Source organism: Paramisgurnus dabryanus, chromosome 8 (genome assembly GCF_030506205.2).
Source record: "Paramisgurnus dabryanus chromosome 8, PD_genome_1.1, whole genome shotgun sequence".
Taxonomy (NCBI): domain Eukaryota; kingdom Metazoa; phylum Chordata; class Actinopteri; order Cypriniformes; family Cobitidae; genus Paramisgurnus; species Paramisgurnus dabryanus.
This window is the reverse complement of record NC_133344.1, coordinates 17,162,009-17,176,151: the sequence shown is the minus strand read 5'-3', so window position 1 is coordinate 17,176,151 and position 14,143 is coordinate 17,162,009. Positions and strand designations below refer to the sequence as shown.

The 14,143-nt window shown below is 35.7% G+C and overlaps 1 long non-coding RNA gene across 2 annotated transcripts in view; it reads left to right on the top strand.

Moving 5' to 3' along the window:
* The first annotated feature begins 7,280 nt into the window (after positions 1–7,280).
* Positions 7,281–14,143, top strand: part of LOC135770378 (uncharacterized) — a 43,053-nt gene continuing 36,190 nt past the window's right edge. Inside the window, exons 1-2 of one of the 2 annotated variants that reach the window (XR_010542612.2) lie at positions 7,281–7,336; positions 11,101–11,216. This is a non-coding gene — a long non-coding RNA (uncharacterized lncRNA). The remainder of the gene's footprint in view (positions 7,337–11,100; positions 11,217–14,143) is intronic. The other variant, XR_010542613.2, reaches the window with a different exon arrangement.

The window sequence follows — 14,143 nt, the reverse complement described above, 5'->3', positions numbered from 1 at the left end:
TTTCTATTAAACTGAGATGTTTAGCATGTCTAGCACTTTTTGTATGTTCGTGAATGCGGGTAGACTACCATTATTCAACAAAGGCCAGGTAAAAATGGTTTTTCATTCTCTGTCCCCTTTAAAATGACTTAAGTGACAATTTCGAAAAAAGGCATTTCAATTACTGAGTAATAAACTTTTCATTGGCATTAAAGTGAAATCACTGAACCTAAACGTTAAAGCTCATTAACAAGAAAACATTTCAGATGCAGATATAATGCATTTTTTGTGAGGGACCCCCTTCCTAAAAACATGTATTAATTTATGTATTTTCATGTACAGTATAATGAAACATTTAAACTGCATTAGATAAAAAGTGCTACACATATTGTTCCTTAAAGAAAAACACCACCGTTTTTCAATATTTTACTATGTTCTTACCTCAACTTAGACAAATTAATACATACCTATGTTTTTTAAATGCATGCACTTAATCTTTCTACAGCACCTCATGAATGTGTTAGCATTTAGCCTAGCCCCATTCATTCCTTAGGATCCAAACAGGGATGATTTTAGAAGCCACTGCAAACTAAGTGCTCTACATAAAATATAGTTCTCATTTTTATCCGCTTAAAAAAATCGCCAGGTTTTATTCTGTGCCACCATACTTGCTTGTGTAACTACTCATGTAACAGCCTTTAAATAGGAAAAAGATGGAAGTGTTTGTTGGTTCCAAATTCATTCCTGTTTGGATCTTAAAGAATGAATGGGGCTAGGCTAAATGCTAACACATTCACGACACGCTGTACACTGATAAAGTGCACGCATTGTTTAAAGATAGGTATGTATTAATTCATCTAAGTTGAGGTAATAAAAAAGTAAAATACTGAAAAAAGGTGGTGTTTTCCTTTAAATAGTTGGCTACACTTACAGTAACCTTTAAACCTGAAGACAAGCTTTTTCAATTCACTTTTTTTACTGCTGCAACTTCTTGTTTCATAGCTTTACACCACAATACAATACAATCCCAGTGAGTAAGATACAGTACACTGTGGTGAGAAAGACTCATTATAAACATACAAAACAAATATATACACAATTCCTAAAGCATGTATGTTACCAGAAATGAGAAAGAAACACTTTCTAGGTCTTGTATAAAACAGACTACCTGCCATAGAGTGTTACTTGTTCTTGTGAGATAAGGTTTTCTAGTGAGTCACCTTCATTCACAACAGGAAATACAGGAACTCTGTCAGCTTGCCCACTTTTATTTGAGCACAATGCTCATAAAATAGTTTTCCTAAGTCTCATTGACTCCTTAGGTAGTTCAATCATGTCACACAGTGTGACATACACTCCCAAAAATGTTGTCTTCAACCCAGCTTTGTGCAAAAAGGGACACATCCTGTTGGGTTAAAACAACCCAGCATAGGTTAAAGAGCCTTTTGTATGCTATTATAGCCAAAAATAATGCATGATTTATAGTAAAAAAACATTATTGTTGCTCCTCTATGCCCCCCCCCCCCCTTTCTCAAACTCGTTGATTTGTACAAAGCTCATCATAACACTTGATTTGAATCTAAAAACTATTTAAAATAGTATATGTACTGCCAACCTATATTTACAAGTGATCTAATTGTTATTTTAGGTAGGCAGTTGCGTAATTATTAAAACCATCATTAAATATTTCCCATGAGTCATTAGTAATTTATCAGTCATTGTCTTATAGCTTTGTTTGTTATACAGTACTCTCGCCAGGGGACGTCATGTTTACCTGTCAGCCAGGCCATTGAATTTAAGAGCAGCAATAACAGTTTCATGTTTTCTTTGTCACTTTCTAAACGGCAGCTGTTAGGAAATCTTTCATCGGCCCTGAGGACCACACTGCTGTTGGCACTTTTCTAACTGTGAGCCGTTCGGGTTCATAAGTCTGCAAACACAATCCCAAAGTCCTCCAGGGGACCCGAATGACGTGGGCCCTGTTGTGATTTTCTGTGTGCTCGGGCAAAAAGCGCTCTTCCACAGGGCACAGGTGCATCCTTCTGAGGAAATCAGAGGTGATCTGGACAACACACTGTGTTATCGGCAGCTCATTCAGTGAAAAACAAACAGCAATCACATGGATAACAGGAATCTTGCTCAGTTATATGACACTGAGTAGAGAGGAAATCCTGTTCATGTGATTTGGTGTACATAAGGATTGTGTACATCTAAGCAGAAGACATTATTATGTGTCTTGTAAATGCATGCATGACTTATTTTAGTCTTTATTTTTATCTGGTTCCTTATCTGATGTCACTAAAGGAAGTCGAATATTTGGTTTCATAGTGTCTCATGGGAACAATTTTGTTTATCAGGGCTTTGTATATGCAAGTATGTTTAGACTAGTTAGGCAGTAGTTCTGCAACATAATTGATCCTATCAATGATATTGTTGATGTTTTGCTGTCTATAAAACATTCACATAAAAACATGTGGTCAAAAGTGATTTAAACACTTCTATGCAAATATTTTATTACAGATGCATTAAACATTTGTATGCATGTTGCTTTTGTGCTTTTGGAGTATTAACCAGTTTTGAGACATATTGAAGGAGGCTTGGCAAAATTTACACATGTGCAAAGTAAAAATATGGTAATCTTTTAGGTTGTATTTGTTAGGTTGTATTCATGTTAGTTGATGGTGCATTAAGAAGTTAACATTTACAACTTTTCGTTTTAATAATATAGGAAATGCTGCAAAGATTAATAAATGCTGTAGATGTATTGTTCATTATAAGTTCATGTTAACTAATACTTTTGCTAATGTTAACAAATACAACCTTATTGTAAGCTGTTACAATAAAAAGACATAACCCAGGACAGTGATCACATTTGTACATTTTTGTACGATTTGCCTTGACCGTGATGTTGGGGGTACACTCTTAGAACGAATGTGTTAAAAACAACACATTAGTGTTGATTCTGAGACAACACATTTAATGCGTTGTCCGAGAATCCACCCATCTATGTGTTATTATTGAAACAAGACATTTTGTTTTACTTTTAACACAAAATTACACATAATGTGTTAAAATTAAACATAAAAAATTAACACATTCTTTCTAAGAGTGTAGGGGTGGGGTTTCGTTCATTTTTTTTATAATAAACATACGTTTTTGGTCGAATAACTTTGTACGAAATCATACGATTTCATCAATTTGTAAATTATGTACGAATTCTTGTAAGATCAAGCTGACTCTTGTCGGAGCCGATGGTGTAGTGGCCAGCGCTCCGACATATGGTGCAAACGCACTTCTGGCGATCCGAGTTCGAATCCCGGCTTGAGGTCCTTTGCCGATCCCATACCCCTCTCTCCACCCTCTACTTTCCTGTTGTCTCTCAAAAACTACTGTCTATCAATAAAGCAAAAATGGCCCAAAAAAATAATAATTATAAGATCAAGCTGACTCTTTAGATGCAAAGGTGTACTTTTTGAAAATGTACCGCCCCACAATAGTAATGGTAATAGTTGTAATGTAATAGAAATTATAAATGTGTCTAACAAAGAGTTACTAATGAAACAAAGTTATGGCTTGTTTCTGCATTTCTGACAAGGTTACCAAAGATTTCAATTGCTGACATGATCTTACTCAGTCAATATTAAATATATCAAGTTTATATTTTCACAGCATGTTCTTTACATTAAGAGAGTGAATTTATGTAGAAAAAGTAAATAACAAAAAATAAATCAAATACAGGGAGGGCCACAATTATCTAGTGTATAAAACTAAAGGTAAATCATATGTGTTAAATCTTTAAAGGTGCAGTGTGTAGATTTTAGCGGCATCTAGCAGTGAGATTGTGAATTGCAACCAATGGCTCAGTCCGCCATTCACCGAAATCCATAGAAAGCTACATTAGTTGCCACAGGACAGACATGTTGTTGTCTAAGACAAAATACAGTAATGAAAAAACTAACTCTGTAGAGTAGTTTGTCCATTTAGGGCTACTGTAGAAAAATGGCTGCACAAAATGGCGACTTCCATGGAAGTGGACCCGCAGTGTATGTAGATAAAAATGGCTCATTCTAAGGTAATAAAAACAATACAGTTTATTATGTAAGGTCTTTACACACCACTGGTAACTAAGTATGCAGTCTGTCTTTACTAGTGTAACTAAATGAAATTGCAAAAATAATAACTTCAGAGGAAGATTTTAGTATCTAAGTATAAAGTAGACTACACCATGCATTTGTAACTAACAACTCACAAATATGTTCCTCCTAAAAGGGCAAAGCAACATATTTAGATGGCAGCTCTAATCCTGTAGCAGTTTTACAATATCCTGTCATGTTAACAGGTCATTTAGCAGTGACTCATATCCTGTAAGGATGTTGCACGCGGTGAACATGTTGATTAGCGCCACGCACATGCACACACTTGCATACTCTGATATGGTTAGAGGGGGGGGGGGGGGGGGTTATGTTAATAATTTGTTTTTAGGATCATATAGCTGCTTAATGTCACTCTGCCTGTGAAATCCAGCTTAAGCTTAAAAACATACTGTAAAGAACATTCTTTAACCTTAATATATTTAATACTGAGTGAGTAAGGCCATGTGAAATCAATGATTAAAATCAATGTATAAGAATTTAGCCTGGATTTTACAAGCAGGAACACAACCATACATTTTTGCATTTTAAAAGTCTGACAACAATATTTTTATACATGAACTGTAATGTTCCCATGGATTAGGAGGATGTAGATAGCTACACATAATCTAATAGAAATAATACAACAGATAGGCCAACTAAGTATACTTTTCTACAAATGTTATAATATTTGGACTATTAAACAGGACTATTTAGCACACACATGTATATTTGTCTTTGCACATGTTTGTCCTTATGTTTATGTAGCATTTTTTCCTTGAATTCATATTTATGGTTGCCAAAGGATTTACACAATGTAAGTTGTAAAACTGTTTTGACATACTGTATATAATAATAATTAAAAAAAAAAGGTCTAGTTAACTCAGAGCACATATCCACAGCTCTTATAAATCCCCTTTGGAGACTTATGTATCCTGTTTACACTGCACAGTTTTCTTGTAATAAATGTTAATTTTGTTCAGGCTATAATTAGTGCTGTGTGCTTTAAAACCATGCATAAGTGTTGGCAAACATCAGCAGTCTTAACAGTGCCATGTGACATCATTTGGGGATTAAAGTTGAAGAGTCCCTACAGCATAACAGTAGTACTATATACCATGACTCTCTTAACATAACTGGTTAAACTGTCAAATACATTGCTGTTTAACTAAACCCACATATTCAGAGCCTCCTCCCTCATGTATTTCTTTAACTTTGAACTTCTAATGAATCTTTTAAGGATATACTATTAATGGTACTTTTGATAAAGCACGCATATGTCTGTCATTAGACCTGCAATTAAATGATTGATAATACATTTATGATTATTGTTATTCTGATGAAACCCTTAAGTCAATTGACAGAAAACTAAAGACACACCTTTTTTGTAAACTCTTGCTTAATTCTTACCTTAAGCAGTTCTTAACTTTTCATTGTTTAACCGTGTTTAGTATTGCTATTTAAAAAAACATGAAACAATAGTGCTGATCTCCTAATATACTGTAGGTAAAATAGCTTTGTTTTCTGTGCTTGTTGTTTGTTCTTAAAACAAAATGTTAAATTATCCCTTAATAAATCACACAAATAAATGTATTTCCCTGGAAAAGGTACTGTACTTTGCATGGCATACTATCTACATTTTAAAAAATGTGATGTATAAACATTATAAATATTATAATACCGTTTCAATCTTCCAATGTAAAGAATCTCTTGGAAGCCTTATCAACCACATTATTTAAAACATTTATGATTGCATTTGTCCTACTATGTCACATACTGCTTTAGTTAGACTTAACCAACTATCTTAACCAACATATTCATGAATATAATGTGGTGCCTCAGAATGCTGCTTTGCCCTCTACTGGTGACGAGTTGTAACCTCAGTCTTTTTTTGGCAGGAAACGTTTTATTTATTTTTTTAGTCTCTAACAATTACTGTTTTACAAAGTTATTGATATGTATTGTAGATTCAAACAATTGAACAGCGGTGGCTATGAAATGAACACCCAGTTGAACCTTGTTAACATCTTTAGTGTGACTTCCCATGATAATTAATTGCTCACCCAGTTTAGGTTGTTAAAACGCAGGGGAAATCTCTGAGGTGAAGATGTAGGCCTACAGGTGTCACAGTGAACAGCAAGTTACATAACACTTGACAGAATGTTCACAATGATTTGATAGCATTGACAAAATAAGGTGCAACCAGCATTTAAAAACTCAAATTATTATGTTATATTTTATTTTTTGCTTTGGAATTAACTCATTAAACTCTGCAACTTTACTCTAATGCCAAATCTATTTCAAAGCAACGTTTTCTTATGTTTAAAAACCGAGTATGCAATAAAAACGTTTTAAATTTTCTTTATAAAAATTACTATATAATTACAATTGTGTATAAGTCATTTTAATTATAAATAGACTACTAAATTTTCTTATCAAGGTGTTGCCATTGTTGCTGCGTGACCAAATAACAGACTACACAAGAGTCTATGATTCCAATTTATTTCGCTAGATGGCGCCATTGTGTCAAAGACAGCCCCTCGCAAACTGACAAAACTGTACTGTCAGGTGTCAGTCGTAGGCCGTTTCTCAATCCGAAGGCTGCAGCCTCTCGAGGTCGCATATGCAGCCTGCATACGTCATCAAGCCTGGTTTATTTAATTTAGGATTACATTCGTAAGTCATAAGCTTTACAACAATTTACGATTACCTAGGAATAGTACAGTCAACTTTATAATTGTTAATATTCCAAAATAAGACAGTGTTGATGACGTATGCAGCCTGCAAATACGACCTCTGGAGACTGCGGCCTTCGGGTTGAGAAGCCATTTGAGTAAATAATAATAATGATAGCAATAATGGCGATAACAACAACAATATTTTGATTATTTATGTGAAGTTTAAATACATTTTAGAAATACAAAAAATATGGTCACATAATTTCCTAATAAACTGGACTCAAAATTAGGTTTAAATTTCACAACTTTTAAGGGGTGTTTTAGTGTGACAGCATTTTTTGCTGTTGGGTGTTATAAACTTTTGCAGCTTTAATTTATTTAATTTAGGTAATTTATTAAAGAATGGCGCAAAAATAGTAATAAGCAAATAGAAAAAAATTGCAAAAATAGAAAAAATTCGTTTGCCCCCTGTCACTTTTCACCTGTCTGTTAACATCATCCTACGGGAAGTGACATCATATTGGAGGGAACGTAACAGGGCAAACATTTGTAAGTACTGATTTGATCAATTTTATGTTTTGTGGCATACATATTTTCACTGTTAAACAATTTTATATATATTATGACCTTAATCAGAATTCAGAATCTATCTGAAAGTCAAATAGTGGCCAAATGTTTAAAAAAAACTGGAAATGTGCGCGCGATATCAAACGAGATAACGCTGGCAAGTAATCGCAGGCTGAAGTTGGTGTTTTATTTCTCACTCCGTTTTTGGTCTACGCATATAACACTTCGCAACTTGCAGCGCGCTCTCTCGCGCAAACAACAACACTCGGGCGGGCGCGCGGCTGCCTGTTTGATATGCGCTCTCACAGCCGCGCGCTAGGCCATCGCTTTCTGCCAGGCCATCGCTTTCTGCCAGGCTCGTGATTAATTAGCATCCAGTTCATAACCCCCCCAAATTAACGGAGGTGCACACGGGCTAATGAGCTCACAGGGTTACAATAACTCAGATCCACACCAGACACTGCGCATCGGACTCTGGTACCGTGTGTGTGTGATTGGAGACAACGAGCCTAATACTCATTTAACAAGCACCATTGAACCAGATATTAAACATGTCATATTACATTCTAATGGGGGGTTAAAGTACAGTACGAATCTGAAAAGGTGTACATTGTTTAATAAGCCATTGGTAAGAGCATGTTGTGACAATGTAGGCCTGCAGTAGGACAAGTTGTCACAATGGGAGCTTGTCATTAAATAGGCTTTCTAATTAAAACAACAATAATACAATTATGAAGTTAAAAACTTCAAATAACAACAAAAAAGTAAATGGTTACGCAACAAACTTTTGTGTATTTTAATTATTACAAAAAAATGATGAAACCAACATCCAAAACTATGAACATGCTAATGGACAACGTTTAGATTGTTTTTTGTTGTGTAGCCTAGATAATACACCCCAGGTGAAAAAGTGCACTAAAATATTCCATATACAATCAGTACACTCAGTAAATGTACTATTTTCACATGCACATTCATTTTGTACTTAAAGGTAGGGTAACAGATTTGATCCTGAAACATTTTTAGTTATGCTGGTTAAAAGTCTCCTCGCATCCTGATAGCAATCACTGTGTTAAGTTGTTTAAATGTATTTGTAAAAATTTATGTCATCTGTGAAAGGCGTAGGACCAAAAAATGTTCAACAAATCATAGATTTCGGTCCGAACGGACGTTTCCTTTTATGTCCCTCATACGTAAGCGTAATTTGAATTCCCACCGCGCAGCGAGTCCACGCAGATACCATACGTCATCGGCGCGTTCACGTGCGCTCTGTCTGTAAACAGCGAGAACACCAAACTTTTCTGCTGAATTGACAACCTACACAGGAGCAACAAAACTAAATGCATCTTTTATAACAACAACAGCAAAAACTGCCTGGATCAGCAAGAGCAAAAACTCAAATTAACATCAGTAACTTTACTGCTTTACCGCGAGATGCAAACAGCTGCAGGAGGCAGAGGGTCTGAAAGGGTCGTTGCACTGTTTATTTTGGTAAGGTAGGTACGCGATATGTTTGTATTGAGATGGATTCAGATATTATACTTTGATGAAACGTTGTGTTGCTTATGAAATTTGTGTTCGTTTACGGATTAGCATAACGATATAGTTACTACGTCTACACAACCGAACGTGTGCTTAAACTAATTCTGATGTAAACCAGTTGTTTATGTTGGTTATTTTGGAAGTGTTATTCACTTTTTACTGCAAGGTTTTCTCACTGGTGAATGAGACATGAGATGTGACCGTCTGATCTGTGCGTGTTCATGTGTTTGGAAAGAGGCGTGACTTTGGAGAGCGATTTGACTTGAGGGTGGGATCGGGATTTCATTGCTAGGCGGCTACCGTTAGCATTTTTCAAAATGTGTTACCCTACCTTTAATACATAAAATAATACACTGTAAAAAAAATCCGTAGAAATTACAATGTTATTGCAGCTGGGTTGCCGGTAATTTACCGTAGATTTAAATTTATGTTATTTACTTGCAAGATTTTGTTCAAAGTTAAATAAATTTTAAATATTAACAAGTCTTTATCTTTACAGAATAAAACTATGCAATAACAGTCTCATGCAAAGCATTCTGGGAACCAGAAATCATCATCAACCTTTTTCTGTTTTTTGCTTCAGATTTTGTTTCCCAGAACGTTTTGCTTGATGCTGTTTTTTTAGTTTTACTCTGTAAAGACAAAGACTTGTAAATGTTAAATGTTCATTTAACTTTGAACAAAATTTTGCCAGTAAATAACATAAATTTAAATCTACGGTAAATTACCGGCAACCCAGCTGCAATTTCTACGGATTTTTTTTAGAGTGTAGTCTTTAGATAAACTTACAAAGATCTTATTGAACTCAACAGTGCTAATTTGAGATACCATTTATTTTAATACATTAAAAATTAATTTAAGTATTACTTTCTGCTATTTAGAATACTTTCTTGAAGTGCATTGAAGTACTACTAAAGTAAAACTATACTTTTAATAAATATATTTGTTGTGAATATTATTTAGCACAGAAAATATCAATGTAGGCCTACTACTTGCTGGTATTTAATATATATTTAATACATTAAAATATTGTTGATTTTTACCTGCAGTACTGTATGATTTATAGTAAATGCTTTGTACAACACTTTTACCACTTTATGTATTACAATTCAAGTGAAAATGAAAAGAAATCGAAAAAGCTTCAGGTATCGTAAAATTATAAATAAATACAAAACTTTACTGCCATGTACTGTGTGTTTACATGTTTGAAGAAGTTATTTTGATGTACAGGTGCTGAACAATGACAGTGGAAAAGTACAATACAATAAATAAAGAAAATATTCAAATTTACAAAAATCTACAAATATCATCAAAGCAATGGACATTCATTGCACATTACTCTGAAGATTGTACATTGCAAGACTTTGCCATAAGTACATCTCCCCAAACAATTCTCAAAATAATAATCGGATGAGTTTGCAATTCTTTAAATTTTAATTTTCTTTACCTTCTGACTTAAAGAGTAATTACTGAGACCTTTGGAGTTTCCATGTTTGACAACTGACCCCGGTTTCCTTAATACTTCTATCCAATTCTTCACAAAATTTGGCTAATGATGTATTTGAAACATTTTGGGGCGGTGTCCCGGACAGGGATTAGACTAGTCCTAGGTTAAAATAAATGTAAGAGCTGTACAAACTGAAAACAAATTGCACTGACATATCTTAAAATACATCAGTGCCCCTTGTTTTGCTTCAAAATGGACACAAGTGATGTTTTAATTTAAGTAAGACATGTTTGTTAAAACTAGTTACATTTCATAATTAAACTAAGGTCTAGTCCTGGCTTAAGATAATCCCTGTCCGGGAAACCACTCTATATGAAATATTTAAATATACAAACTTGATTTTAGTATCTTATATAAGATGTACATGTAAATTTTAACAGGTACATAATCTTTAAATGCTAGTTACTATTTAAATAAAAGTATTTGATATTTAGCCTGCATTCACTAACTGCAGTTAGTGTTACTAAACTGTTTAAATTTCAAGTTTATTTTCTAAATTTGTTGTCTCAGCATTTCCTAATACCAACAATTTTCCTAATACTTTATATTGCGCCTGATATCTTACAAATGTAGATGTCATAAGCTTTTTGGGAACCTATTATGCAGTGAGTTTGAATGCTCTTGTACAGAATTTAAGCGAAACCTGATGGCAAGCTGTGTTGAAAGTGTTTGATTGGCTTTTATGTGGTGTCACTAGATGCAGATCTGGCACAGTGAGTAGGAGGATTTTGATAAAGACGTTGGCACAAAGACAAAGCCTCAGGTGCAGTCACCTCTGACAGTCTGATCACCTCTACCAGCCATCTGTGAAAAGTGAGTATCACAAAAACGAAATCTACAATACATAGGCATCCTATAGTGCCACATAAACTCTTTAGTCATAGGCCACAGATAAATTTAAGGACCTCAGAAGACTTTCTGCTTTTCACTAAAACGCTTTCTTGTTAACGTTAAAAGCACGTTCTGCGTTCACGTGCTTGTGCGTTTATCAGTCCGTACGCATCCCATGGGACGCCATTAATCCGTCCCACGTCCGTCGGCCATTTTCGTCGGGGGTCGAAGTTTTCTGTTCTCTCTTTAAAACGAGAAATGTCATATTTATAAGCCTGTATTTATAAACACATTTGCATAGATCAAGATGAAAAAGTTGTTTGAATTGGGGGGCCATTTGCATTTGGCGAAACATATGGCAGAGCTGCGGAAGCCACGGGCCATGCCTTCATTAAGCCAGCTTCGTTTCATCAGAGCGGAGCGCTCCCCACCACGCACCCCCGCTGCGCAGCCTTCTGTCCCCGAAGGTTCCACTGACAGGGGACAATATGTGCCCAAGGTGAGACGCACCCCACTCCCAATGATTATTTAATCTGACTCACGCACCGCTCCTTAACCAGAAGGGACAAAGTGGTATTTTTTGGATTTGTCTGACGGGAGGGCTGATCTACAGGTGAGGCGACTAACACGTGTTGTCTGAGGATATCGCCGCTTTCTGGGTGACCATAGTAAGGAGCACGTTTATGGCTCGATGCCTTACGTGTTTCTCATAGCGCACGTGGTGTTGGCATACAGAAAGAGTGAAATTAAGGTTTTTGTCAAACTCAATGAGACATTTTTTTTGATAAGTAGTCTTAGGCCATAATTACACCCCAGATAAGGCTCACCATTGGTATTTTTATATGCTATTCAGATTTTGCCATCTTTGCCGATGAGCAACCGTCCGATATCTCTGATGAAGCAATATGGAAGTAACTTAATTTGCAATTCATCGACGGGCTGCCTTATGTCTTATGTGTCTCTAGATCCTGAGAAAAGGATCTTACAAATATCTCCTTTAGAGTTTCAAAAGAGATCTCCACAATGTCACAAACAGATGTGCCAAGTCTTCAATCAAAAGTCAATATTACTGAAGATTTCAATATGAACTTTAAAATTTTTCATCAAATGTATTTGTTTCTCATCAGCAGTAATTTTAAGAGAAACATCTGGGATAAAGCTGATACTTAAATACAAGAGCAACATCTGAGAAATAACACAAAAACTACAAAAGAAAAAAAACAAGTTTTATTTCTACATAAGTCATGGCTATTTTAAACCAACATGTAATTATGGCATCTACCAGCAGGGGCGCACTATTACAGCTAACCGACCTAACATTGACCCTGTGTGCTGACTTGTAAATAAACATCTGCCTGTTTTTATATTCTGAGCTTTTATGAAGTCTCTTCAGGAGGTATGTTAATGTTTTTGGACACGTGATATATAACCACTCTGGCTGTGGCCTTTCATAACCATGTGTTATTCTCAGTGCTTGAACTCACAAGTAGAGCCATAAATAGACTCTCTCCAGGTTTTAATGCTAGCAGATTTCTCTGTATACAAACTGTGTTTTCAGTGTTTCTAAATTTAGGTCCAGTTGTCTTTTACAGCATATGGTCCAGATATATTCACTGAAATAGCCCACATGTAAAAAAAAACATACAAGAATTCTCAGTTTTATTGAAATATTATAATTCAATAATGGGAAAATGTAGGGAGTAGGGCTGCCTGTTTGCAGAATAAAAGTTTTGGTTTACATCAGTGATCTCCAAGGTTGCCTGCAAAGAGTCTGTGAGTTGCCCGCCAAAGCACTAGGGGTGGCACGGTTCACAAAACCCTCGGTTCGGTTCGTATCACGGTTCTATGGTCACGGTTCACGGTTCAGTACGGTTCTTGTTGTTATTTTTTCTTTAAATTTTTCACACGCCAGAAATGTATTATCTTATTAATGTATTAATTATCCATAATTTAGGATACAGTATTAAAAAAAGTTATATCATGTAATCATGCACAAACTGAATTTGACTTTAAGCACATTATTGGGACCATCTCTGAGGAAAGCCAGATGAGATTTTGATAGAGCAAGAGGGAAGACATTGATGATTTCAACATGCTTTTCATTTAATTGGCAAAAAAGAGAATGTGTATTGCCATCTACATAAACTTTATGTGCATTTTTAGCACACAAAGATAACTTGCATTTATTAAAATGCCAACTTCAGTGTAGCTCTTAGGTTTATCACTGAGAGGCTGCTTTAATACTGAGAGTTTATGTGGACGAGAGAGAAACATAACCTTTGCACCTGTAATATTAAAATCTCTTTAAGTCTCTTTTGTCCACTTTTGACCACTTCTGATTACTTTGAGGGGCAATTTCTGAAATAAGATCGCGCAACTTTCACACGCTAGCAAAATGAAACTACGCGGAAATCAGCCGCTTAATTTTATCAATGAAAGGCTAAAAATAGCGCTGAAGACGTAAAACAGTGTTCAGTACCTCAGATAAATGGTCGGAGAGAAGGCGATCTCCTGTGGCTGTTGGAGCATATTCAACCCATAGACTGCAGTTCTATCTATTGTTTTATTTCCGCTGTCATCATAGGTAACATGAAATAAAAATATGTTTCCACACACCAAACTTATACGACGCTGGCGCATCCTCCAACTGCGGGCAGACTTCCTTTTCTCTCCCACTTGCCATTTCTACACGTAACATAACCTGCAGTACTTATACTCCAAACCAGTCACCTCTTCTTTCGCGCGAAAGGGAAACACGCTATCTGAGGTCACATACAGGGCATGAGACTACATTGCGCATGCCATCGAACCGTTGAACCGTGCGGTACACACGCGCTCCGAACCGAGACAAGCGAACCGAACGGTTCGGATTTTTTTCATGGACCGTGCCACCCCTACAAAGCACATTC